The sequence below is a fragment of the Pinus tabuliformis genome, chromosome 5_2, assembly GCF_031772625.1.
Source record: "Pinus tabuliformis cultivar Carrire ecotype Pingquan chromosome 5_2, CPIR1, whole genome shotgun sequence".
Lineage (NCBI taxonomy): Eukaryota > Viridiplantae > Streptophyta > Pinopsida > Pinales > Pinaceae > Pinus > Pinus tabuliformis.
In genome coordinates, this window is record NC_142306.1 from 206,791,680 (window position 1) to 206,817,600 (window position 25,921).

General features: G+C 43.5%; 1 protein-coding gene across 2 annotated transcripts in view; it reads right to left on the minus strand.

The window, feature by feature from the left end:
• The window catches only part of LOC149158284 (influenza virus NS1A-binding protein), a 190,686-nt gene that overhangs the window by 98,431 nt on the left and 66,334 nt on the right, over positions 1-25,921 (minus strand). The window lies entirely within an intron of this gene.

The following is a 25,921-nucleotide window of genomic DNA, read 5'->3' on the forward strand; positions in this document are numbered from 1 at the left end:
AAACAGGACTATTGTAGAAGCAGCTAGGGCCATGTTGTATGATCAAGATATGCCAAAATTCCTATGCGCAGAGGCATGCAACAGAGTTGTCTACGTTCAGAACAGGACTCCTCATTAGGCATTAGGCAAGATTACTCCAAAGAAAATCTTCACTAGGAAGACACCTGAAGTCGGTCATTTCAAGATTTTTAGGAGTTTGGCATATTGTCGCATATCCGAAGAAAGGAGGAAGAAGCTGGATCAGACTATAGAAAAGGGGTATCTAGCAAGATATAGCGAGAATGCTAAGGCATACAGGATCTATCTTCCAGAGAGTAGGAAGGTAGTAATACGACGAGATGTAAAGTTCATGGAGTACAGAGCTTTCAGAAGATCTCATGAAATACCTACCAAGGAGCAGTCAAAAGAGGATCCATTGGTCATGCCTCTTCAACCAACGAAAGTGAAGAATCCTTCCTCAGATTAGGAAGATTCTCAGGATGAGGAAGAGGAGCGAACAGAAGCACCTGTTGGCAGAGGAAGAACCAGAAAGGAACTTCGTCAGATTCTGCGTAATGCAGAAAACTTCATTGGAGCGCCAAGGAACAGTAAAAGGGAGCGAAAACAGCCAGACAGGTATCAAGCGTTATTACCTCAGGATGGAGAGTCTGCCAGCTTCAAGGAGGCAGCTCAGCATCAGGTCTAGCTAGCTATGATGGTGGAGGAGTGTAACTCCATAATGGTAGACGATGTCTGGAAGGTGGTGTCAAGGCCTCAAGACAGATTTGTGGTAGGTTCAAGATGGATCTACAAGATCAAATATGCTGCGGACAACAGTATTGAAAAATACAAGGTCGGGTTTGTGGCTAAGGGGTATGCTCAAAAGGAAGGGATTGACTATGAGGAAACCTTCACCCCAGTAGCCAAGTATACATCTATTAGGACCGTGATATCTCTTGCAACCCAGATGGGATGGGAGATCCATCATATGGATGTCTAGACGGCATTTCTGAACGGGGTAATAGAAGAAGAAGTATACATTGAACAACCAGAGGGCTTTGAAACTCATGAGAAGAAGTCTCATGTATGCAGACTAAAGAAAGCCTTGTATGGGCTGAAGCAGGCACCAAGAGCGTGGTATGGTCGAATAGATGGCTACTTGCAGAAGATGGGGTTTGTCAAGAGTGACGCGGATCCGAATCTCTACTATCTGGTCGTAGAGAGCGAGCCACTTATCTTAGTATTATATGTGGATGATCTCTTCCTGACAGGATCATCCAGACTCATTGAAGACTGCAAGAAAAATCTAGCCACAGAGTTCGATATGAAGGATCTAGGACGAATGCACTATTTCCTAGCGTTGGAAGTTTGGCAGCAGAAAGGAGAAATCTTCCTTGGGCAAGGAAGGTATGCTACAGAAATCCTGAAAAGTTTCGGGATGCAAGACTATAGACCTATGGCTACGCCAATGATCACCAACAGGAAGAAGATTGATGCATCAGAAGACAAGGACGTCGATCCCACCCTATACCGATAGCTCATAGGGTCCCTGATGTATCTAGTCAATACCAGGCTAGATATTTGCTACGTTGTCAACACCCTTAGTCAGTTCATGGTGGAACCAAAGAGGGCTCACTGGGCAGCAGCCAAGCACGTTCTCAAGTATTTACAGGGAACAGTTGATTATGGGCTCTTGTACAACAAGGGGAAGGATATTAGGTTGAGTGGATTTACTGATGCAGATTGGGCAGGAAGTTCAGTGGATCGGAAAAGTACCTCTGGGTACTGTTTCAACATTGGATCAGAAATAACCTCCAGGTGCAGCAAGAAACAAAAGTCTGTGGCTCTGAGCTCGTCTGAGGCAGAATATATGGCAGCAAACACAACTTCATGTGAGGCCATATGGCTTAGAAAATTGTTGGTATACCTATTCAGAAGAAATCTGGAGGAGACGAGGATCATGTGTGATAATCATAGTTGCATCAAACTCTCTGAGAATCCAGTATTTCATGATAGGTCAAAGCATATTGATATCCAGTGTCACTTTGTCAGACATTGTGTCCAACGAGGAGTTGTACAGTTGAGCTACACTCCTACAAGGGAACAAATGGCAGATATCCTCACCAAGGCCCTTGGAAAGTCAAAATTTGACTACAAGGAAAAGATGGGGATGGTAAAGAACCCCTTTCAGAAGTAGTGTGTTAGCAGCACGAATGAAGAGGGAGTTGCAGTGCAAATGCAGTGTTGGGAGAAAGGACCAACAGCAGCATAGATGCAGAGGAAGTTGCAGTGCGGATGCAATGTTGGGAGAAAGGACAAGCAGCAGCACGGATGTAGAGGGCGCTATCGTACAGATGCAACAGTGGCAGTAGCAGAGTCATGGGTCGCAGTACAAGAGGCAGCAGTGCAGACGATGTTGGCCGGGAAGGCCTAGCATCTGCACAAGTACCGATGTCGGATGATCAGAGTAATACTTACTCAAGGAGTATTGCTAGAGCACAGTCCTCGCTAAGAGCGAGTGTTGATTTGGGGTAGCATCGGATGTGCTCTAGCCACGAAATTTGGTGGAGAGGTTGGGGCACATAAGATCTCCGATACCCAGAAAGGGTTTGGGCAGATTCTAAAGATCAGGAGATATTAAAATAATTAATATTTTTAATGGAGTCCCTAAGTCTAAACTTAGGGAAAATAAAATATTAATGTGTATTAATATGAATCTGTGTTAGAATGGTCCAAAAGACATGCATCAAACCAGATCTATTCCTAGTCGTTGATCAAGGACTTAATCTCGGCCATTGAGATGTCAACAGAAAAAGTATAAGAGGAGGGTTGAGGGGCACTTGGAGAACACACTGAGGGAGACCAATCAATTCAATTTTTGGAGTGAGGTTTACTAAGAAATTGAACCAGTGGTCTGGAGAGCAGTCAGGAGGCAGCAAGCACGGAACAAAGAGACAGGAGATCAGCACAGAAGAAGCAGACGCATAGCCAGAGGAAGCCACGCAGAGGCAGTAGAGACTGCGCAGAGCCAGAAAGGCCTGCGTCATCCACGCAGAGGCTGCAAGAGTGACACAGAAGCCCAGAGAGGTTGCGCAGAGCCTCAGTAGTAGTGTATGAAGAAATGGCAAAACTGCACCACACTATAGCACCCATAGTGACCATTCAAACTCACTCAAAAGAAAGGGTTGCCATGCTCAAAGAGGCCATGACCGCTTTAGATAAAATACATGAGTGGTCTGAAAAGTACCCCGAAGCCCCAACAGTAGTTCCCAGGAAAGATTGGATCGCTATGCAAAATACCAGGGTCCAACTTCGTATCAAAGTTCAGTCCAGAGAAAAATTGGCCAAAGATGCGGAGAGGGTGTTGGCCTCCTACAGACAATTGTTCAGCAGTCTGGAATCAGTGATCCAACTACATGGGGCCTCCTCTATAGGAGAGATTGGACAGGTAAAAAATCAGGAGGAGATCAAGAGAAAATATCAAGAATTACATAGTAGAAACAGTGAGGATCTACACCAAGTTGTGTACCTTGAATAATCATATACATGCCAAACGGAATACCCTTCTCCCGGACGCACTGGAGTGCTTACACCGACATGATGAAGGCCAGCCACAGATCTCTCCCATCGCGGCAGAATACAACATATGGCGTGCTTACCTGACAGAAAAGCTTGGCTTCAACATTCCGGAACTTGCCATCTGTAGATTAGCCAATTAGGATGGTAGTCATTTTTCCTTTGTGTACTACGGTAGCAAAAAATGCCCTGTGAACATGAAAGGTCACATAGAATGCCAAGAGTCATTTGGTAGGTAAGAGGTCATGAGGTAGTCCAAGTGTCAAGAGTAGAACAAAGGTCCCTCTTATCCTATAAATGTAACCTCATGCCTCATTTCCAAGGGCTTTTTGTTGAGGACTATTTTAGGAGATTCATAGACATATTGCTTGAGAGAATTGGTGTCCTTCTAGTCAATACAAGAGTTAATTGTACGTTTTCACTATTGAATTCTTCAAATATCTATGTGCTTGTGCCATGAGTATTTTCCTCACTTGACGGATCGAATGTTCTCGAAAGCTATTTGATGTGCGGTCTCCCCACATGCTGTTTCATACTTCAAATCTAGTTTTGCTACGTATGAATGGTATTTGGTTTACTCACTCTATACTCGTGCCAATGAACTATTTCTTTAGGTATTAGTATAATCTGTTTTGACTGCACAGTTATGTACGCTGATAAATGGTTGATTGTTGTGAACTGATTTACAATCGTTAAGCATTATTTATCTAGTATGCACAAGTCTTATCTAAAGTCCTGCTAACAGTAACTTTATGTGAGATTGTGTGGTTTACCTTTTGCTATTCATGGAATATATATGGTACAGGATATTTGTCAATTATTCTCTTGTGTTTATTAAAGCTCATGCATTCTACTAAGTTTATATCACACCTCCATCTGAAGCTAGCTCCATAAAACTGAACGGCAGTCAGGCCTACATACTGGAAGGGATCTCCAGCACACTCGGTGCAGGCTCTAGTTGGGAACCTACACCGGAGAGATCCCCTGGACTATTGGTGTAAAATTCCAGCCCATCAACAAATTTGGTGCTAGAGGAAGGGCCATGGCAAGCACTAAAATCCCTCCTCACAAAGAGACTTCCCATCAAGGAAGTAATCAACCTCGGCCTCCCACGCTCCCTAAAGTACGATATAATCCTCCTTTCGAGCCACCCTTCACGAAGCCACTCCAGGAAGAACCCCATATTCCCCTCCTTGAAGACACCCCTAGAGGAGAGGAACTTCCCATGTACGAAGTCACTAATGAACAGCTCAAGGCTCTATGCCCTATCACACGCCAATTCGCCAGGGGTCTAAGATGTATCCTCGCCACTAACTCCCTAGCCAACTCTCGCACCTCCAACCTTCAACATACGCGTCAAGGCGTCCTGGTTAACTCTATATCGCAGTTAATCGACTTAGCCCTGGATGACTACGCGGACGTTGTTGAAAGACTATCTATCGAAGGGTTGGAAAGCCAACCTGAAGATGAAGAAGGGGAGCCTAAGAATACCTTTACTGGCGAGAATAACCGGATACATAGAGAGGAAATGCACGGGAACAATCGACGAATCACTGAGGAAACCCTCGTTAACAATCAACCTCTCACCAGGGGCACTCATGGGATCTTGGGACAAGGAGTTGGGGACTACCTTAGAGACCGCATAAACTTTTACAACAATCAGTGTCTCCTTAGAAACCTAAGAGACACCCGGAACGTGAGAAACACAAGAGACATAGGACATCTCACAGTGCCGAGAAGGGAAGGCAGGCGCCCCCCCCGCACCAGCAGGAGGTCAGGCACAGATAGTGAATCAGAAGGCAATGATCGCCGCCTCCTTTTCAACCCTAGAGCAAACAATCATCCCCCGCCGCTGGCCTGGATGGCGCAATCCCCTTTAAACCTTAAAGGCCTCCTTCATGATATGCCCTGGCATTCTGAGAAGCACCTCCCAAAGTTCGATCTGGAGAAAGGGACCTCAGCCAATGACCACATTAGCAATTTCTATTTAGCTTTGCAAATGATGAAGGTCCAATTCGACAACGTAGCATGCCGCCTATTCCTGCATACCCTTGAAAATAAAGCAGCCACTTGGTATCGTGCACTACCCGTCGCCTCCATCCGAACGGGGGACGAGTTCCAAAAATCCTTTCTAGACAAATTTTCAGAAGATAAGACACCTTCCATGCTCCTCATCGAGCTCAGCACACTGAAATGCCATAAGAAGAAGGTAAAAGAATTTTAACAACATGTCTCCACTATTCTAAACAAATTCCCCATGGATGTATCCCTTGATGATTCCATTACGATTGATTATTACACAAGGGCCCTGCCGCAGGACATTGTGGTATTCGTTAAGCGCAAAGCAAAGCTCACTCTGGTAGAAAACTTTGCCGCGGCACTAAAGGCCGAAAAGGATCTTCTTTCGATCGGCGCCTTGGAACACGAGTCGTGAGAAGACGCAAAGTCCTCTGGTAAGAAAAACCAGGCCTCCTCAAGTAAAACGGCAGATAAAGAGAAAGACTCCTTCGATTTCAAAGGACTAACCAAATCTCTAAAACAGCTAACCAACGAAGTATCTGAGCTAAAGCGAAGAACCAGTGATGCTTCGGGAGGGTCCAAGCCCGCTAAGCCCTTTTTCGAAAGACCAATAATTTCCCCCCTAAGGTCTCGCAAAATCCTAGCTCAACCTTCAACGTAGAAGAGTTAGGCAAAGATAACTTCTGCACTTTCCACCAGGCTTCACACTCCGAAAAAACCTGCCCACAATGGCTCCATAATATGACCACCATTGTCACCCAATTGTTAGAAGACCAGACCGCCAAGGAAGCAGAAGAGGAAACTGACGAGTCGGGAGAAGATGACTCCCGCCCTGGTGACATTCCCAACTGTTGTGTTAACTTTCGAGGTCATTCGAGGTGGAGACGTGTGCACTGCACAAGAAACCTTTATTGGGGAGACTCCCCAAAAGTTACAATCTCAGGAGTAAAGGCATTGTAGCAGGCCCTTCTCTGGAAGACAAGAAAAGGGCTTTGTTGCATAGGATCTTACCCCTAACCGATACCAGTCAACCATCTTCCTCCTCACCTAGAGGAACAGATGATCTATGCCCGAACAAATCGCCAGCCAGCGCGAAAAGGAACTCTTCCACACCTAAATATGCATCCAAAGGGGTTACTACTAAGACCACCGCGGACACACCAAGCATAATGCCAAAACCTTTACCCTACCCGCGGATTTAGATTATAATATCATCGAAGATTTAAAGAAAACACGAGCTAATATCTCATTATTCGAGTTGTGCAAATTGACCACTCAGCATGAGCTAATAGCCAAAGCCTTCGCTTTCTCCCCCGCCCCTGTTAAACCCGCTGCGTCAAACAAGGGAAATTCCGTAGGTCGATCCCCAGCTATGGTCGACCTCCAAGCTATAGTAAACGTCGCAAACACCAACTCGAGAGGCTCAACTCCCCCATTCCTCTTAACCTTTGAAATGTTTAATTTCAATGTCCACAACTGCCTTGTTGACTTCGGCGCATCAACCAACATTATGCCCTAGTCGGTATGCAAGAAACTGAATATTCAACTAGAGAAAATTGACGCCAAAATTATCCAACTTGACAGGTCTCAATCCCCGCCGTAGGAGAATTAAATAATGTCATCATTCAGTTATCTTCTAATTCCCCAGTGCACCAGTGCATCGACATAATCATCATGGACATCCCAGAAGCCTACGGTCTTCTTCTCAGCAGAGATTGGTCTTGCAAGTTGCAAGGCTACTTCGCCACAGATTGGTCTCACTTATGACAACCTTACAAAGGAAGGAATAACCAGATCAGGGTAAATAGTGAGCCTTGTATGAAAAACATTGTTAGCGACCTTGAAAGCTCTAATGAGCCAATCAGTTATACACAGCAAGATCTTCCAGTATGCCTCCTTGAATCTTCATTCAGGTGTTATCAGCCTCAGACCTCAACTGTTTACCCGAATACCCAAATTGAAATCCCCATGCAAACCCCGAGCCGTGGTGACGAAATTTTTTCCTTAAACTTACATACGTCAAGTTTACCTTCCCCCAGCACAGAGACGTGGACATTGTACTATGATGGTTCAAAAACCCACGATGCAGCAGGGGCTAGATGCGTCCTGTTGAATCCCAAAGGGGATAGATTTTTGATCTCATGCAGATTAGAATTCCAATGTACCAACAACACTGCAGAATACGAGGCATTGGTGCTCGGCCTAAAAAATGCTATCGACTTAAGAATAGACTGCTTGAAAGTGATTGGGGATTCAAAAATCATTATGAGACAAGTACGCAATACCATCCCATGTTTGTACCCACATCTAAAGAACTACCAGCAAGAGGCATGGCGTCTCATAAATTCTTTTAAAGCTTTCAATATCATGTTTGCTCCTAGGTTTAACAACGTTGTTGCTGATACTCTAGCTAATGCCGCAGCTAGGTTCACACCCCTTAGAGATGGTTTTTCTATTGAAATTATGTATAAACCAGCAGTACCAGACAACATAACTAACTTGCGCGTGTTCAATGATGACCAACAGATTCTGGAATTCATGGCAAACGCGGAAGTATTCAAAGACGCGGCTATCGACGAAGAGGAACATGAGAAATCATTACAAGATGAGGCGGATTCTCGGAAAGGAAATACCTTACCAAAAGGAGTGGTGTCATTGGAAAAATTGTTCGACCTTCAAAATCGTTTCAGAGGTTCGCCAAGTGCCAAGACACATAGTTCCACTCTCTTGCATGGGCAAGTCAATCTCGAGACCGAGTCTAACCCCAAGTACGTTAACTTGGGAACATTGTGCACCCCAGAGGAAAGACAGGCTTTCATCAATTTATTGCGAAAGTACCGCGATGTCTTTGCTTGGACTTATGATGACCTGCAGGTGTATGATACTCGGATTATTCAGCATGTTATTCCTACCAAAGAGGGGGTCAAAGTTTCAAACCATTTCAGCAGAAACTGAGGAAGGTGCATTCCGCGTTAGAACCCTCATACAAAAGGAGTTAAAGAAATTGTTGGATGCCCGCATTATTTTCAAGGTCAGACACTCGACATGGGTATCTAATCTGGTGCCAGTAAGAAAAAAATCCGGAGAAATACGCCTATGCGTCGATTTCCAAAACCTTAATCGGGCGTCGGACAAAGATAACTACCCAATTCCATCCATGGAGCAAATCCTCCAAACCATCTCAGGAGCCGAGGTCTTTTCTCTACTGGATGGATTCTCCAGTTACAATCAGGTTCTGGTATCAAAACCAGACAGGATTAAGACAACATTTTGAACAAAGTGGGGAACATTCACTTTTTGTCATATGCCATTCGAACTCATAAATGTTGGGGCGACTTTCCAGAGGGCTATGGATATTGCTTTTCGAGGGTTAATGGGTCAGAGTGTGGTGGTCTACCTGGACGATGTCACTATTTTTTCAAAAAAATAAGTGACCATCTCCAGCACTTGAAACGGATTTTTGAAAGATGCCGGAAATATGGGATCTCTCTCAACCCTAAGAAGAACATATTTGCGGTTTCAGAACACAACCTACTGGGCCACATCATCACCAAGAAAGGAATCACCGTCGACCCCGACCACGTGAAAGCCATAGCACAAATCCCTCAGCCGAACACCAAGAAAGGTATGCAAGCTTTCCTCGGCAAAATTAATTTCCTGCGCAAGTTTATTTCAGATTTTAATCAACTTGTCAAACTTTACAAAACATGATAAAAAAAGATATAGTTTTCAAATCAGACGGGAAGAGAAAGAATCTTTTGATCGGATTAAGGCAGCTATCGTGGAGGCACCTTCCCTTTCAAGCCCCGATTTCAGCAAAGATTTTATCTTGTACACTTTCGCTTCAAATTCATCATTAGCCGCGGTCCTTACCCAAAAGGACTGCGATCATGATGAACGTCCTATATCATTCATGAGTACAAGACTCCAAGGAGCATAGCTAAATTACCCAGACATTGATAAGCAGGCTTATGTTGTTTACAAAGCAATGAAACACTTTCAAGCCTTACATCCTAATGAATCACGTCACCAAGATGGTCCCCCATCCTGCCGTCAGATCTCTCTTTGTACAACAAGAATTGGGGGAGGGAAGAGCCAACTGCATGACATCCCTCCAAGAACATGATTTAGAATTTAAGCCCTCCCACACTGTAAAAGGCATGGTCTTTGTAAACTGGTCGCCGAGGCCACAGATCATCAGGACACAAAGTCCGATTGACTAGCTCAGGAAACAGAAGGATGGGAGCACGAGATCGAAATGTACCACAATGAACTCCTCGGCTCACACGACTCCTCATCATGGTATGCCGATTTAAAACAATACCTAATACAGGGGTCTTTACTCGAAGCCATGTCCGCTAAACAGAGGAGAGCCATTGGGCTTAAAGCCGCCTCATATCAGATGGTCTGGGGCAACCTTTTCAAGAAGCATCACCTCGATGTGTTACTAAGATGTCCAGAATACGATGAATCTCAACAGGTGCTGAAAGATCTACATGACAGACCAACAGGAGGTCATTATGCAGGCGACACCACGGCTCACAAGGTCATGCGGGCAGGTTTCTACTAGCCCACTCTATTCAAAGATGCTCATGCCTATGTACGAAAGTGTCCGATCTGCCAAAAGCATGCAGGCAGACAGGCAAGGTCATCTGCTCCTCTGCAACCCATAGCAGTCGAGGAACCTTTTCAACAATGGGGTCTGGACATCATAGGCGAGATCATCCCTAACTCGTCAAAGCAGCATAGGTACATACTCACAGCCACCGACTATTTCACCCGATGGGTAGAAGCAATTCCATTACGAAAGGTAAACGACAATGAGGGAATATCTTTTATTAAGCAGTACATCATGGCCAGGTTTGGCATTCCAACCTCCCTTGTTTTTGATAACGCTACTTCTCATCTTTGAAATTATATGATTTTGCTCTAAAAAATAGCACATTGTTAAAACATTCGGCTAATTACTATCCCCAGGGAAACGGCTTGGCAGAATCAACCAACAAGAACCTCATTCGTATCATCAAGAAAACCCTGCTCTCGCAACAGAAGAATTGGCACAATGCCCTCAGTAACGATCTTTGGGCTGACAGGGTCACTCCCAAAACCTCAATAAGCACATCTCCATATTTCCTGGTCTACGGGAAACAAGCCATCCTGCGACACAATCTGTATCTCCCCGCCCTTAGGCTAGCTCAAGAGTCACAAGGCACCCCGTGCCCATCTATACAAAGTCGAATCGATACCTTGGTAACAATAGAGGAAGAAAGGTCCAAAACTAAGGAGAAGTTCGCCATCCACCAAGCCCGAATCAAAAGATGGTTCGATAGGAAATCCGCAAGGTCCCACAAACTTGAGGTAGAGGACCTCGTGCTCAAATGGGACCGTGCTCATGAGGACAAAGGCAAACACACAAAGTTTCAAGCTTTGTGGGTAGGTCCTTTCCAGATTGTAGAAAAAATTGGTCATCACACTATCAAATTACAAATTTACAAACCCTGGGAGGGTGAGTGGAACCCCTACCAATGAACGGCCATGATCTCAAACGTTACTTCACCTAGCAACCCCAGAGTTGCTAGATCCACCTTGTACTATAGTCTACCATTGCTTTCATAGATAGTTGTCACTTACTGTCAATTAGTTTTGATTACTAGTTTAATCGTTGTCTTTTGGAATAAAGTAGAGATGGCAGGTTAAAGTTAAAACAGCCCCGCACTTTGGATCCCTCTGATGTTCTCCGGATCCGTTAATGGACCAAAGCTTAAGTCGCGACAAGAGTACAGTAGGCCGGATGGCATACACAGGTCCTCATTCGAGCCCAAGTCGGTCTATCCCCACTGCTTACATGGTCAAAATTCTTGAAGTCGTTCTAGCTGACCTGCAGTCCTGGGAACGAAAGAGAAACTGAAGAAACCAGTAATGAGTATACATATATCCCGAGAAAACAATAAGGACTCTAAAAAAGCCAGAAACAGCCTCTTTGCAAGTCAAATAAGTCGGCATCCCTCGTCCGCCCATGTTTTAAGACTTCATTAAATAAGTGCATATATACACAGAAAAAATAAGTGCCAATGAGCACCTACACCTTTTCATAATAAGGGCTAAAGGACTAAGAAAGGCTTCCTATGCAAAGAGGTGAAGCAACGACTCCGCCGGGGTACTGACCAAGCTCACTGGCAACGGAGCAACGTTTGCGATTTCTAGGTAGTGACTCCGCCAGGGTACTGTTCAGGCTCGCTGGTAGCGGAGCAACACCAAAGTACCATGACCACTATATCGAGAATACCTCAAAACTCATACTGTAACTTCAGTTTCCCTTTTGGGCCCAAGACAGCAGGAGGTAGCACCCTATTGTGTGTGCAAAGATCATGTCAGTGCAGTCAGGGCAACTGACCAAGTTCGAAAGGGGGACCCGGACCACCATCAGTGGGACCCGCAGCTCCATGAAGCGATATTTACTCAAGGCCCCTTAAGCGAGGCCCATAAACATCAGAGGTCCAAGGTTCTTCCAGGGAATCGCCAATTGTTGTAGCTGTTGTGACAACACCTCCAAAAAATTTGGGTAACCATTAAATTTTTGGAGCCCCTACATCAAGCCTAAGCTTCGGCCCCGCCAAGTCCTGCCCGAAGGTTCGTCAGTGTCGGTAAATCTGAAGAGAAATCCAAGTTTTTGACTAAGTTAAGCCAAGTCACCAATTCACACCTTGGTAGACCGTGTCACATAGTCGGAACGCAACTATCGCCTGTAATCGCGACCATGGAAACCATTGCAACCACAGCGACTCACGGGTCGCAAGGTCGCATAGTCGCACCTCCAACCGCTCAACTATCCTGCGACCTTGCGACCTTCCGAGTCGCAAAGTCGCCTTAATTACCATCAGTCACTTGTGCGACTATGCGACTCGCAAGGTCGCAAGATCACACTGCCTATTCACGCCCTGCAATGCGACCTTGCGACTCATGCAACAGCGCGACCTGCAAGTCGCAAGGTCACAATAGCCGCACTCCCGACCCTTGCGACCTCCACGTGCGATTATTTTATAAATAGGAGGGCACCCAATCACATTTGTGAAGGCTATGTTGGTTGCACTAGAAGCCAGAAGCCCCTCCAACTCGAATTCGCACGCACGTCTGACTCTAGTAAGTAATGGTCCTCCCTCCTACAATGATTATTTTCTTCCAAGTGTCACTGACTGCACCTCCTGACCTCCGACTTATCCCTCACCCTAGGGTTTAGCCTTTTCCTTAGCTTTCCTCTCCGTTTCATGCTTCATAGGTTGCCCTAGCCTTTTCCCCATGCCTCCACTCAGAGTTTCAGGTTTGCCTTGCATCTGATCCCCTCATTTGATCAAGAAGCCGAAACTCCATCCTTCTGAAAGTGACCTCGGTCTCCCAAAGCCATTCAGGGCCTTCTCTGAGCCGTAGTCATGCGCCCCGCGGCCGCGATAGCCTTCCCCTCGCGATTTCGTGACTTCGCAACTTCGCGGCTCCTCATTCCCACGACCTCCAACCGTTTGCGACCTATGACCACCACCCGTTGTGCGATCTGCAACCAAATTTTGCGCATTGCAACCTTGTAGTCACTCCCCGACCTTTGACCTCAATCGCGCAGTCGCATTCTTAACATTGAAGACCGTGCGACTTGCCTTCCCCGCGACCTTCCTTTCACCGGCTAGGTCTCCTTTTATTTTTCCAATTTATTGTCATGCCCTCTCTCTCATCGTGGGATTGCTTTTTTGACATGCCAGGTGACGTCGAGCTTGAGTGCATATCCATTTCTTCTTTTGAAGACGAGATGGGTCACCCGACTACTAAAGCAGCTCAAGGCACCTCGGGAAGCGGGGCATGGGAAGCCGATCCAGACAAACAACCACCTATATTTACAGACACAGCTTGCAACATAAATAAAACTACCAGGCTCTCCTGGTATGAAATATACGAGGAATTTGCTAAGAAGGATACCCGGAAACACAAGAGGACTTCCAAGTATATATCAACGTCAAAAGATCAAAATTACATAAAGTAATAGCTCATCCACCAGTATTCCCGTGCACTGAAACCATTGAATGGATCTTGCAATGTACAAGCACAGATGATTGGATGATCAAGGGTCATGATGGAGCACCCATAGCCACCATTGCTTCGACTAACATCAACGCTTACTACAAATTGCCTGAGAAGCAGCAGATTTTTAACACCAAGTGGCTCGCCGTGTTCACCATCCCAATGAAAGACATCTTGAGGGATTGGTAAGAAGAACCTACGAAATTCAAGGTCAAGACAAACCAGGCTTACAAGACAGAAGGGCTACGCAAAGCATATCAGTTAATCGCTGCAATGATGTGCCAGCTATATGGCAAGGCAGGCTGTGATGTTTTTTTGGCACGTGGATATGCTCATGTATGTTGTCGCCACTCTGGGAATTATTTTTAATTGGGCAAGCATCCTCTCATCATCCTTGAGGACAAACATAGTCGTTGCCCAAAGCCCACCCCTCAAACAACCTCCGGAATTTTATATGTCTTCATAGCTCCTTGATGTTATCTGTTCGAGGTGCCACTTTGAGCACTAGAGCTGTAATTGGGACACATCGGTAGCCCAAAAACAGCCTCTTTGCAAGTCAAATAAGTCGAGATCCCTTGTCCGCCTAGGTTTTAAGCCTTCATCAAATAAGTGCATATATGCACAAGCAAAATAAGTGCCAATGAGCACCTACACCTTTTCATAATAAGGGCTAAAGGACTGAGAAATTGTCACCACTCACGGAATTATTTTTAATTGAGCAAGCATCCTCTCATCATACTTGAGGACAAACATAGTCGTCGCCGAAAGCCCACCCCTCAAACAACCTCCAGAATTTTATATGTCTGCATACCTCCTTGATGTTGTCTGTTCGAGGTGCCACTTCGAGCACTGTAGCTATAATTGGGACACATCGGTAGCCCAGAAACAGCCTCTTTGCAAGTCAAATAAGTAGGGATCCCTCGTCTGCCCAGGTTTTAAGCCTTCATTAAATAAGTGCATATATGCACAGGAAAAATAAGTGCCAATGAGCACCTACACCTTTTCATAATAAGGGCTAAAGGACTGAGAAAGGCTTCCTGCGCAAAGAGGTGAACCAACGACTCTGCCGGGGCACTGACCAAGCTCATTGGCAGCCAATGTTTTAAAACTCTGACTCTAACACCGACTTGGCCGAGGGTCAACTCCGACTTCGACTCTGACTCGGTATCGACTCGACCGGCTCAATTTCAATGACTCGGTCGTTGTAAAAAATACATTAAATATTTATTTTTTTACAAAAAAACATAATTTTAAAGATTTTCATTCATGTTTCCAAACACACAGCATTAGGATATAGATGGAAGACAACACATGATCAAAGTAGGCTCATGAATATATCCATTATATCAAAATGGCACCCAGTGCACTGTCCAATACATACATGATCATGAATCATGATATAGAGATCAAAACAAAAACACATAACCAAGGAGGCTAGAAATGGCCTCTACAACAAAAGTAAACTGTGACCAGTACTACTGGCTAGTAGCTACTGCCAGAGGAGCCAAGATCATGTGGATCAACCTCTGGATCATCATCAGAGTCAGACAGGGGGCCCCATGGCTCCTCCTCATCATCATCTCCAACTGCAACTGTAGAAGTGGTAGCAGTAGCAATTAGTGCAGCATATGCAAGCTGAGATAGACGAGTTATGCAGTCCAAGCAGAGATGGAGTCCACAAAAAAGAAGATTTAAAAAAAAAACGTAGTTTACGATTTCATTGGGCCGCTGTCACAAACTCGGCCGAGTTAGAGCAGGCTCGGCCAAGCCGGTCGGGTTAATACCGAGCCCGCCGAGTGGCCGGCTCAATATTAACCCAGCCGGCCGAACCGAATACTTGGCCGAGTCATAATTTTGAGGCCTGGCTCAGACCAACTAGGGCGAGTTGGTTCCGAGCTGACCGTTTTTTAAAACATTGCTGGCAGCGAAGCAACATTCACGATTTCTAGGTAGTGACTCCATCGGGGTACTGTTCAAGCTCGTTGGCAGCGGAGCAACATTTGCGATTTCTAGGTAGTGACTCCATCGAGGTATTGTTCAGGCTCGCTGGCAGTGGAGCAACACCAGAGTACCATGACCACTATACCGGGAATACCTCAAAACTCATACTGTAACTTCAGTTTCCCTTTTGGGCCCAAGACAGCAGGAGGTAGCACCCTATTGCGTGTGCAAAGATCATGTCAGGCTAGTCGGGACAACCGACCAAGTTCGAAAGGGGGACCCGGAATACCATCAGTGGGACCCGCAGCTCCATGAAGTGATATTTACTCAAGGCCCCTTAATTGAGGCCCGTAAATGTCAGAGATCCTGGGTTCTTCCAGGGAATCACCAATTGTTGTAGCTGTTGCGACAGCACCTCCAAAAAATCTAGGTAACCATTAAATTTTTGGAGCCCCTACATCAAGCCTGAGCATCGGCCCCGCTAGGTCCTACCCGAAGGTTCATCAGTGTCAGTAAATCTAAAGAGAAATCCGAGTTTTTGACTAGGTTAAGCCAAGTCGCCAGTTCACGCCTTGGTAGACCGTGTCGCATAGTCGGAACACGACTATCTCCTGTAATCGCAACCATGGCAACCATTGCGACCACAGCGACTCGCGGGTCGCAAGGTCGCATAGTCGCACCTCCAACCGCTCAACTATCCTGTGACCTCGCGACCTTCCGAGTCGCAAAGTCACAAAGTCGCCTTAATTACCGTCAGTCACTTGTGCGACTATGTGACTATGCGACTATGCAACTCCACGACTCGTAAGGTCACAAGGTCGCACTGCCTATTCATGCCCTCCAACGTGACGGCACGACTCATGCAACTTCGTGACCTATGAGTCAAAAGGTCGCAATAGCCGCACTCCCAACCCTCGCGACCTCCACACGTGCGATTATTTTATAAATAGGAGTGCACCTAGTCGCATTTGTCAAGGCTCTGTTGGTCGCTCTGGAAGCCAAAATCCCCTCCAACCCAAATTCGCACGCGCAACCGACTCCAGTAAGTAACGGTCCTCCCTCCTGCAATGATTATTTTCTTCCAAGTATCACTAACTACACCTCCTGACGTCCGACTTATTTCTCGCCATAGGGTTTAGCCTTTTACTTAGCTTTCCTCTCCGTTTCATGCTTCATAGGTTGCCCTAGCCTTTTCCCCTTGCCTCCACTCAGAGTTTCAAGTTTGTCTTGCATCTGATCCCCTCATTTGATCAAGAATTCAAAACTCCATCCTTCTGAAAGTGACCCTGGTCTCCCAAAGCCATTCAGAGCCTTCTCTGAGCCTTAGTCGCGCACCCCACGGCCGTGATACCCTTCCCCTCTCGACTTTGCGGCTCCTCATCCCCATAACCTCCAACCGTTTGCAACCTGCAACCACCACCCACTGTGTGATCTGCAACCAAATTTTGCGCGTTGCAACCTTGCAGTCGCTCCCCGACCTTTGACCTCAGTCGTATTCTTAACATTGAAGACCATGCGACTTGCCTTCCCCGCGACCTTCCTTTCACCGGCTAGGTCTCCTTTTATTTTTCCAATTGATTGTCATGCCCTCTCTCTCATCGTGGGATTGTTTTTTGACATACCAAGTGACATCGAGCTCGAGTGCATATCCATCTCTTCTTTTGAAGACGCAATGGATCACCCGACAACTAAAGCAACTCAAGGCACCTCGGGAAGCAGGGCATGGGAAGCTGATCCAGACGAAAAGCCACCTATATTTACAGACACGGCTTGCAACATAAATAAAACTACCAGGCTCTCCTGGTATGAAATATACGAGGAATTTGCTAAGAAGGATACCCCGGAAACACAAGAGGACTTCCAAGTATATATCAACGTCAAAAGATCAAAATTACATAAAGTAGCAGCTCATCCACGAGTATTCCCGTGCACTAAAACCATCGAATGGATCTTGCAATGTACAAGCACAGATGACTGGATGATCAGGGGTCATGATGGAGCACACATAACCACCATTGCTTCGACTAACATCAGCGCTTACTACAAATTGCCTGAGAAGCAGCAGATTTTTAACACCAAGTGGCTCACCGGGTTCACCATCCCAACGAAAGACATCTTGAGGGATTGGTGGCAAGAACCTGCAAAATTCCGGGTCAGGATAGACCAGGCTTACAAGACAGAGGGGCTACGCAAAGCATATTAGTTAATCGTTGCAATGATGTGCCAGCTATATGGCAAAGCAAACTGTGATGTTTTTTTTGAAACGTGGGTTCCGCTCATGTATGTTGTCACCACTCAAGGAATTATTTTTAATTGGGCAAGCATCCTCTCATCATCCTTGAGGACAAACATAGCCGCCATCCAAAGCCGACCCCTCGAACGACCTCCGAAATTTTATATGTCTTCATACCTCCTTGATGTTGTTTGTTCGAGGTGCCACTTCAACACTGGAGCTGTAATTGGGACACATCAGTAGCCCAACCACTACCACTACAAAGTCTTCTGGGACACAGCGTATAAAAGCATGTTGGACGTAATATTCGAAACATTTATCATCCCATTCTACCAACTGTTGTTCGAGGAAGAACCACCTTACATGTCACAGAGAGCCATGAGGACCGTGGTTAGCTCATTGGTTCCCCATTGAGTAAGGAATGATCTTCAGGGTGTTTGGTACTCATAATGCTCCTCACACTCTGCCCAAGTTCGTCACAGATAGGACACTTCTATGAGAGGTTTGTTACCAAATGACACAGGGTTTCTTGAAGGTTTTGAACAAAGGCAAGAAGAAACCTTGGCCGCCTTTCCCTCTCACTATTGGGGCGTACGTAGTAGAAAACTTCAAACAGGTAGAAGCGGAAGCTAAAGAACTGGAGGGGAGCCATTTTGTGACCCTGAATTACCGAACGTATGACCCCGAGAAAGTCGTAGCTGCCCATTGTAAGAAGGCAAAATTCAATTGGTCTTACACCCACACTAGGAAGGATCTCGAGGACAAGATTAGGAACTAGTATAACTCCACAAGGGAGATCAGCCCAAGTGAGCAGCAGGCCATAGAAGATGAGCTCCTTGATGATTTCCAGAATGATGTAAGCCTCAGAGAAAGAACACGAAAGGGGGCCGAGGAATCAGGGAGGCGAAAAGGAAAAGAGGCTGAAGACCCTCTAAGCGACAATGAAGAAGAAGAAGTTACGCTCATAGAAAGAAATGCCAAATTGGCAAGAAAGAAGCGAGAGATAAAGAGGCAAAGAGAACTGGAAAGCAAACAATCGTAGGAATCCAACGACCAAAGCCAGAATGAAAAAAGGAGAAAACAAGAAGAAGAAAAGAAAGCGCAAGATGAGATAGAGAACAAAAGGCAAGAAGACAAGAAAAGGTGGCAGGAAGAAGAAAAGAGAGCACAGGATGAGATAGAGAAGAAGAAGCTAAAAAGCAAAGACAAGCAGAAGAAGTTGTAAAGAAAAAACAAGAGGAACAGCAATGATTAGAACACGAACTGAAGAACATGGAGGAGGAGGTAGAAAGGCAACGGGAACTAGCAAAAGGAGAAAAGAGGCAACAGGAGGGGGAGCTTAGGAAAGGCAGGGAAAAGGAAGCTGAAGTAAATGAACAAGGAGAGACAAGCAAAGCGGTCAACTTAGGCTCAGGACAAAGTGAGCTTCCTCCTTTGGATGTACCTCCCATTACTCCCCTCACTGGTGGACACCTTCCCCTTTGAGAGTTAGGCATCTCAGAAGATCAAGATGAAGAGGTTCTAGATCTAACTAAAATCACATTTGATGAAGTAAACCTCAAAATTATACAGGAGAGGAAGAAATCTTGCAGCAAGAACCCAGCTGACCCATTGTCAGTAACTACGGCAACGGATATCATGCCAAATATCACGACAAATCCTCAAATGATCGCCTCCACCAGAACAGCATTCATGGCTGCCACAGAACACAATGTAGCCCAGATGAGTAAGCAGATTGTAGATTTGCAAAACAGGCTATACGCATCTGAGCAAAGGGCCATTGTCACAGAACAAGGGAAGAGAAGGATGGAGGAGGAAAATGCGACACTCTGCTTATTACACACAGGATTAGCTGAATTCCAAGCGGTAGTCGCATCAGAAACAGAAATCCTGGGGGAGACTATGGCAGTAGTGTATGAAGAAATGGCAAAACTGCACCACACTATAACACCCATAATGACCATTCAAACTCACTCAAAAGAAAGGGTTGCCATGCTCAAAGAGGCCATGACCGCTTTAGATAAAATACATGAGTGGTTTGAAAAGTACCCCGAAGCCCCAACAGTAGTTCCCAGGAAAGATTGGATCGCTATGCAAAATACCAGGGTCCAGCTTCGTATCAAAGTTCAGTCCAGAGAAAAATTGACCAAAGATGCGAAGAGTGTGTTGGCCTCCTACAGACAATTGTTCAGCAGTCTGGAATCAATGATCCAACTACATGGGGCCCCCTCAACAATGAGGTGCAGGCATTCATAGAGACATATAGACGAGCCGCCCGCGTGAGAGATATACTAATCTCAAGAGAAAATATCAAGTGTTATATAGTAGAACCAATGAGGATCTACACCAAGTTGGGTACCTTGAATAATCATATACATGCCAAACAGAATACCCTTCTCTCGGACGCACTGGAGTGCTTACACCGGCATGATGAAGGCCAGCCACAGATCTCTCCCATCGCGGCAGAATACAACATATGGCGCGCTTACCTGACAGAAAAGCCCGGCCTCAACATTCCGGAACTTTCCATCTGTAGATTAGCCAATTAGGATGGTAGTCGTTTTTCCTTTGTGTGCTACGGTAGCATAGAATGCCCTATGAACGTGAATGGTCAGATAGAATGCCAAGAGTCATTTGGTAGGTGAGAGGTCATGAGGAAGTCCAAGAGTCAAGAGTAGACCAAAGGTCACTCTTATTCTATAAATGTAGCCTCATGCCTCATTTCCAAGGGCTTTTTGCTAAGAACTATTTTAGGAGATTCATAGACATATTGCTTGAGAGAATTGTTGTCCTTCTAGTCAATACAAGAGTTAATTGTATAATTTCACTATTGAATTCTTCAAATGTCTATGTGCTTGTGCCATGAGTATTTTCCTCACTTGACAGATCGAATGTTCCTGAAAGCTATTTGATGTGTGGTCTGCCCACATGTTGTTTCATACTTGAAATCTGGTTTTGCTACGTATGAATGGTATTTGGTTTACTCACTCTATTCTCGTGCCAATGAACTATTTCTTTAGGTATTAGTATAATCTGTTTTGACTGCACAGTTATGTACGCTGATAAATGGTTGATTGTTGTGAACTGATTTACAATCGTTAAGCCTTATTTATCTAGTATCCAAAAGTCTTATCTAAAGTCCTGCTAACAGTAACTTCATGTGAGATTGTGTGGTTTAACTTTTACTATTCATGGTATATATGGTATAGGACATTTGTCAATTATTCTCGTGTTTATTAAAGCTCATACATTCTACTAAGTTTATATCACACCTCCATCTGAAGCTAGCTCCATAAAACTGAACGGCAGTCAGGCCTACATACTGGAAGGGATCTCCAGCACACTCGATGCAGGCTCTAGTTGGAAACTACACTGGAGAGATCCCCTTGACTATTGGTGTAAAATTCCACCCCATCTGCAGAAGCTGCCATGGGTTTGTCTCTCTCTTTCTTGTTCTTCTTCCTCGAACACACAACACCATAGTGTCCCCCCTTTTGACAATTCCAACATTTGACTTTGGAATAGTCCTCCTTGTCCTGCTGCTTGCCTTTACCTTTGCCTCCATTGTTGGAAGCTTGCTTCTTTGCTCTGCCCTTCTTGCCTCTTGCTAACAATGCCACATTGTCATCCTCCTCCACCTATTTGGCTGCCCCAAGATGGTTCTTTCTGATCTCATTCTGAATGCAATCATCCCACAACCTCTCCCATCCGGGAAGGTTTTCCCATGCAACAATGTCATCCACAAAATTCTCCCAAGTCTTGGGAAGACCCTTCAAAGCAATCCTCACTAACTCAGTGGGTGTAATGATCTCACCTACGGCTGCCAACTCATCTCGCACTAAAGTGATCTTTGTGAGGTATGTTGTAGCACCATCAGCCTTAGCCATTTTAATGGCCTTCAGTTTCTCCTTCAAGACCATTTTTCTGTTTTCATTTGAGCTCTGGTAAAGACTGGTCAAGGCTATCCACATCTCATGTGCATAAGTCTTTCCTCTCGCATGAGGAATGACATAATCTTTGACTCCTTCCAAAAGCATTATTTTTGTTAAACTTTGCCAATTGTACAGGGTCAACAGGTACTGCTACTGGGTTCTGTATGGCATTTACCATAATGCCCAGACTTCTACTTCCTCAAAGATGCTCTAGATTCTCTCCTTCCATGCACTGTAGTTGTTCTGCCCATCCAACCTGTCTTCAACTCTCAAACCAAAAGACATGTTTCCCTGTCCTACCAAACTGAAATTTTCAAATCTGTGGTAAAGGTTTCTATTTTCTGTGTGAAAATCAGCTTGCTGTAATTTTCACTTTGTTGTCCCAAATTGCACTTTCCAGCCAACCACGCTCTGATACCATGAAGAATTTCAACCCCTACTCCGGTTATCAGTTTTCCTTATCACTCCATGCATTTAGTTTTAAATCCAAGCATGATAAAAATTCTAAAATTTAGAAATGACAATATTTTCTGAAAACACAAATTTAGAGATTTCACAACTGCTGAAATTGCATAAATAAAACACAGCAAAATTATGACAGCCACACACGGAAAATAACACCGTGATTTTTGGTCAATGTGACCCTGGAAAAACCCCTCTAAAACTCTTGGGGAAAACCAGTTTGAGAGATCTTCTTTATTTCTGAAAATGCTTTTACAGAGAAACTGAAATACACAGTAAAAATTCCAGCAACCACAAATTACAACTTATCTCGATTTCTGTGCTTGAACTCCGCCTCGAAAATCGTGCCAATCAGCAAACTGCCAAAACAAAATGTTTCCAGCAATAAAACAAGATTAAATGATGTACGACCTCCCTCGAAAATCATGCCCAAAACCTGTTGTATGGACCGTACGGATTTCAGCAGTACAGTTGCCTCGGAAATCGTGCCCTTGTCCCTCTTCCTCAATTTCTGTCTTTCTCCTATTGTACGGTTTTGCCTTGGGATGTGTGCCAATAAATGTTGTTGCTTAGATTTGCTGAAATGTCTTCTCGCTGCTCTCCTTCACTTCCTCACTGCTCAGAAATTTTCTCCTTACTCTCTCTTCTCTTTCTCTCAAATGCTCATGAAAGAATGAATTGATCTTTTTCTCTTCTCTTCTCCTTTTACTCTCTAAATGACCTTTTAGGTTACCCTAAGATCTAATGGCTGAGATTCATTTAAATCTAGGGATGAGAACAAATGTGCATTTAATTCTCACTTTCTATTTTGTTTAACTCACCCACTTAAATAAAGACCCACTTAGCCTTCTATTTCCATAGTCACTTTTTCACTTTCTAATTCTTCATTGACTTTATTAAAGTCACCTTTAAATTAGAATGTAACTTTACCACTTATAAAGTCACTTTTAAATTACACTGACTCTACCACTTACAAAGTCACTTTAGGAGAAAAGTACAAATAAATTTGGACACTTTTCCCTAGGCCAAAGATCAAAGCCTTAGGGAACCACTTGTCCTCTGGTACCCAAATTTTAACAATAGGCTCCATGCCAAGGCAAAACCCCACAACATGGGGAAAACCTAAACAATCCACTTCTCATAGAATCAGATCTAAAATGAGACTTCCAAGACCCAAAGACCTAGACCTTCTCCAATCACCAAGTCAGCCCTTCCAAAATTATCTTCAATCAAGTTCAAGTCAAAAATGGTCAATCTGCTACAAGCCAAGATTTCAGTTCTGCAATCATAGTTCTGAATTTCGTTCTTCAATCCTTGGCCCTGCAACTACAATTCTACAACTCGTCTTCCATATTTGGCCTTGCAATTATTTCAGAAACCCTAACCTTTTCATCATGTATGAGCAAATCAATTCAGGTCTCTTTCTTTTCCTCAAGTTTCGCTTCCCTTCTAGTCCTTCGCTCTATTTTTTCTTGTAATATCCGAGATCGAACTTGCTTGACTTCTCTCACAAATGAGGACGAAATTTGTCCTATATATAGCCATCCAAAAGAGTCATATATGCCCCAATAGAGCCGACTTGGCAATTGGAGGACACAATGACACAAAATTAAATTCTTTTGTATGGTACAATATACTCAAATGGGTCTTCTACATAATGACATAGACCTAGAAGCACTTAATGGGTGCTTTGACCTATTGACAAAAATCTTCAAGCGTGAAACCCATGCTCAATAAATATTTTTCTTCACCTCTTTTGACAAACACATAAGAATGTCATGTACAAAGACAAATATGAAGACTGAACCTAGTTACTTTTTCCAATAGTTATCAACACAAGCGATGAGGAAAATTACATCAATATTAATTTGGCGAATCAGCTATTAATTCTTAAGCCAAATATATGTGAAGGAAAATATATTTTTGGCAAGAAAGAGTATATAATTAAGATTTACAAGTGATAGTTGATCATTATGAATGAATGTATCGATATAATGTTGTAATTATGTTTGGCAAAGAAACTGACATAATTCGCAGTCTACCTTGGTTTAAAGAAGTGGTACATTCATGTTAAACATGAGAAAGAAAAAATTAATGTTTCCTTATAAGGAGAAGATAATCACATTCCAAGACATGAAAATGAAGTCAGAATTGATAATACCTTCAGAAAACTTTGAAATTGATGCTTCAATAGAATCAAAAAACAATATCAAAGAAGCAGAAAGAGCTTGAAGAAGTCATCTCCAATAAAACAAAAAAAAAATCTCGTTTAAAAAATCATAGCCAAAAACCCCTCGCACAAGTCAGGAAGTGTAAAGCTACGAAGCACAAATTAGAACAACAAAATGAAGCTCTCAAGAAGAACCTCAATGGAAGTTTAACAGGCACTGAGGAAAAAAGAACGAATTTCAACACAGTCGATATCACAACTCAAGAACATGACAAACTAGTTGAAATAATAACATATTTTAGATGTTGCAGTTCAAACGATGAAAATTTCAAGTGAAATCAGATACTTGTAAATCGGGAAATTGCCACACACATTATAAGGGAAAATCAAATCACAAGAACTTCGACATCCAAATCACAAGAGCATACATCTCAATCAGTCTACATATTTGTATCACTCAGAACAAAAACAACAAACTTATTTTCCAAAGAATATTGATGCATGTGCAATCCATTATTACAATGACAATTTATCCCAACTATCAAATAATTACAAAGTTCCATAGAAGATTGATTTATGATGCTCAGATCCCTTCTCAACTTGTCGATTTTGTCTATCACTCAAAAGATCCTATCATGTTGTATCATCGAAGATGACAATTCGAAGAACTCCAAAAGATATGAATAGATTACAAGACAATGAAACAAATGAAATGTCTTGTCAACAACAAGCTTTGACGAAAAAGCTTTTTTGAAGAGGAAGGCAATGTTATGAATATAATATATATAAATATAATATAAATAATAGTAATAATCATAATAATGATTAATTAAATAATAATTAGTTACTAAGAGGCATGTCTTAAAAGAAATGACCATATATGAAAGGGAACCTACTACGGTATATAAGTGGGCCCTCATTTGTAATCAATATCGTCTCATCTCACATCTCTTGTACATTCAACAATCTTGTATAAATATATGACTTGTCCTACAATGGATATTCTCATATTTCAGATATTTTGAATATTTCCACTGAGTATACAAACATTGTTCATTACAGGCTCTAAACATTAGTTGGCTTTCCTAGTTACGAGTTTCCAAGGTAAATTTCTGAGTATAGTGTGTGATTGCTTTTGTTTACATTTATGTTTTATAAAGAATATATGTATGTATTACTTTACTATAAAGGTTTAAAGCATATAGATCCAATTGCTTTGAGCAAGAAATTACGTTTATAATCATTGTGTGATCCCTAATCCAATAAGGCCTTAAAACTTGTGCTCCTATTTAAAAAATTTGGCATGTTTAAATAGAATTAAAATTAAAAACTAGAGCTCACCACTGCTTAATATTTACAATTAACCTTTATAATGAAATTTGCCATCCCTTTAATATTTTTGCTAGGCCTCACCATTCCCATTTCATTCCATAATTTGCTAAGGCCATGAATCGAGGTCCTAAAAAATTAAAATATAATATTGTCCATTGTAAGGTTTTATAATTAAAAATAAAATAAAATAAATAACATGTGTTATTAAATATT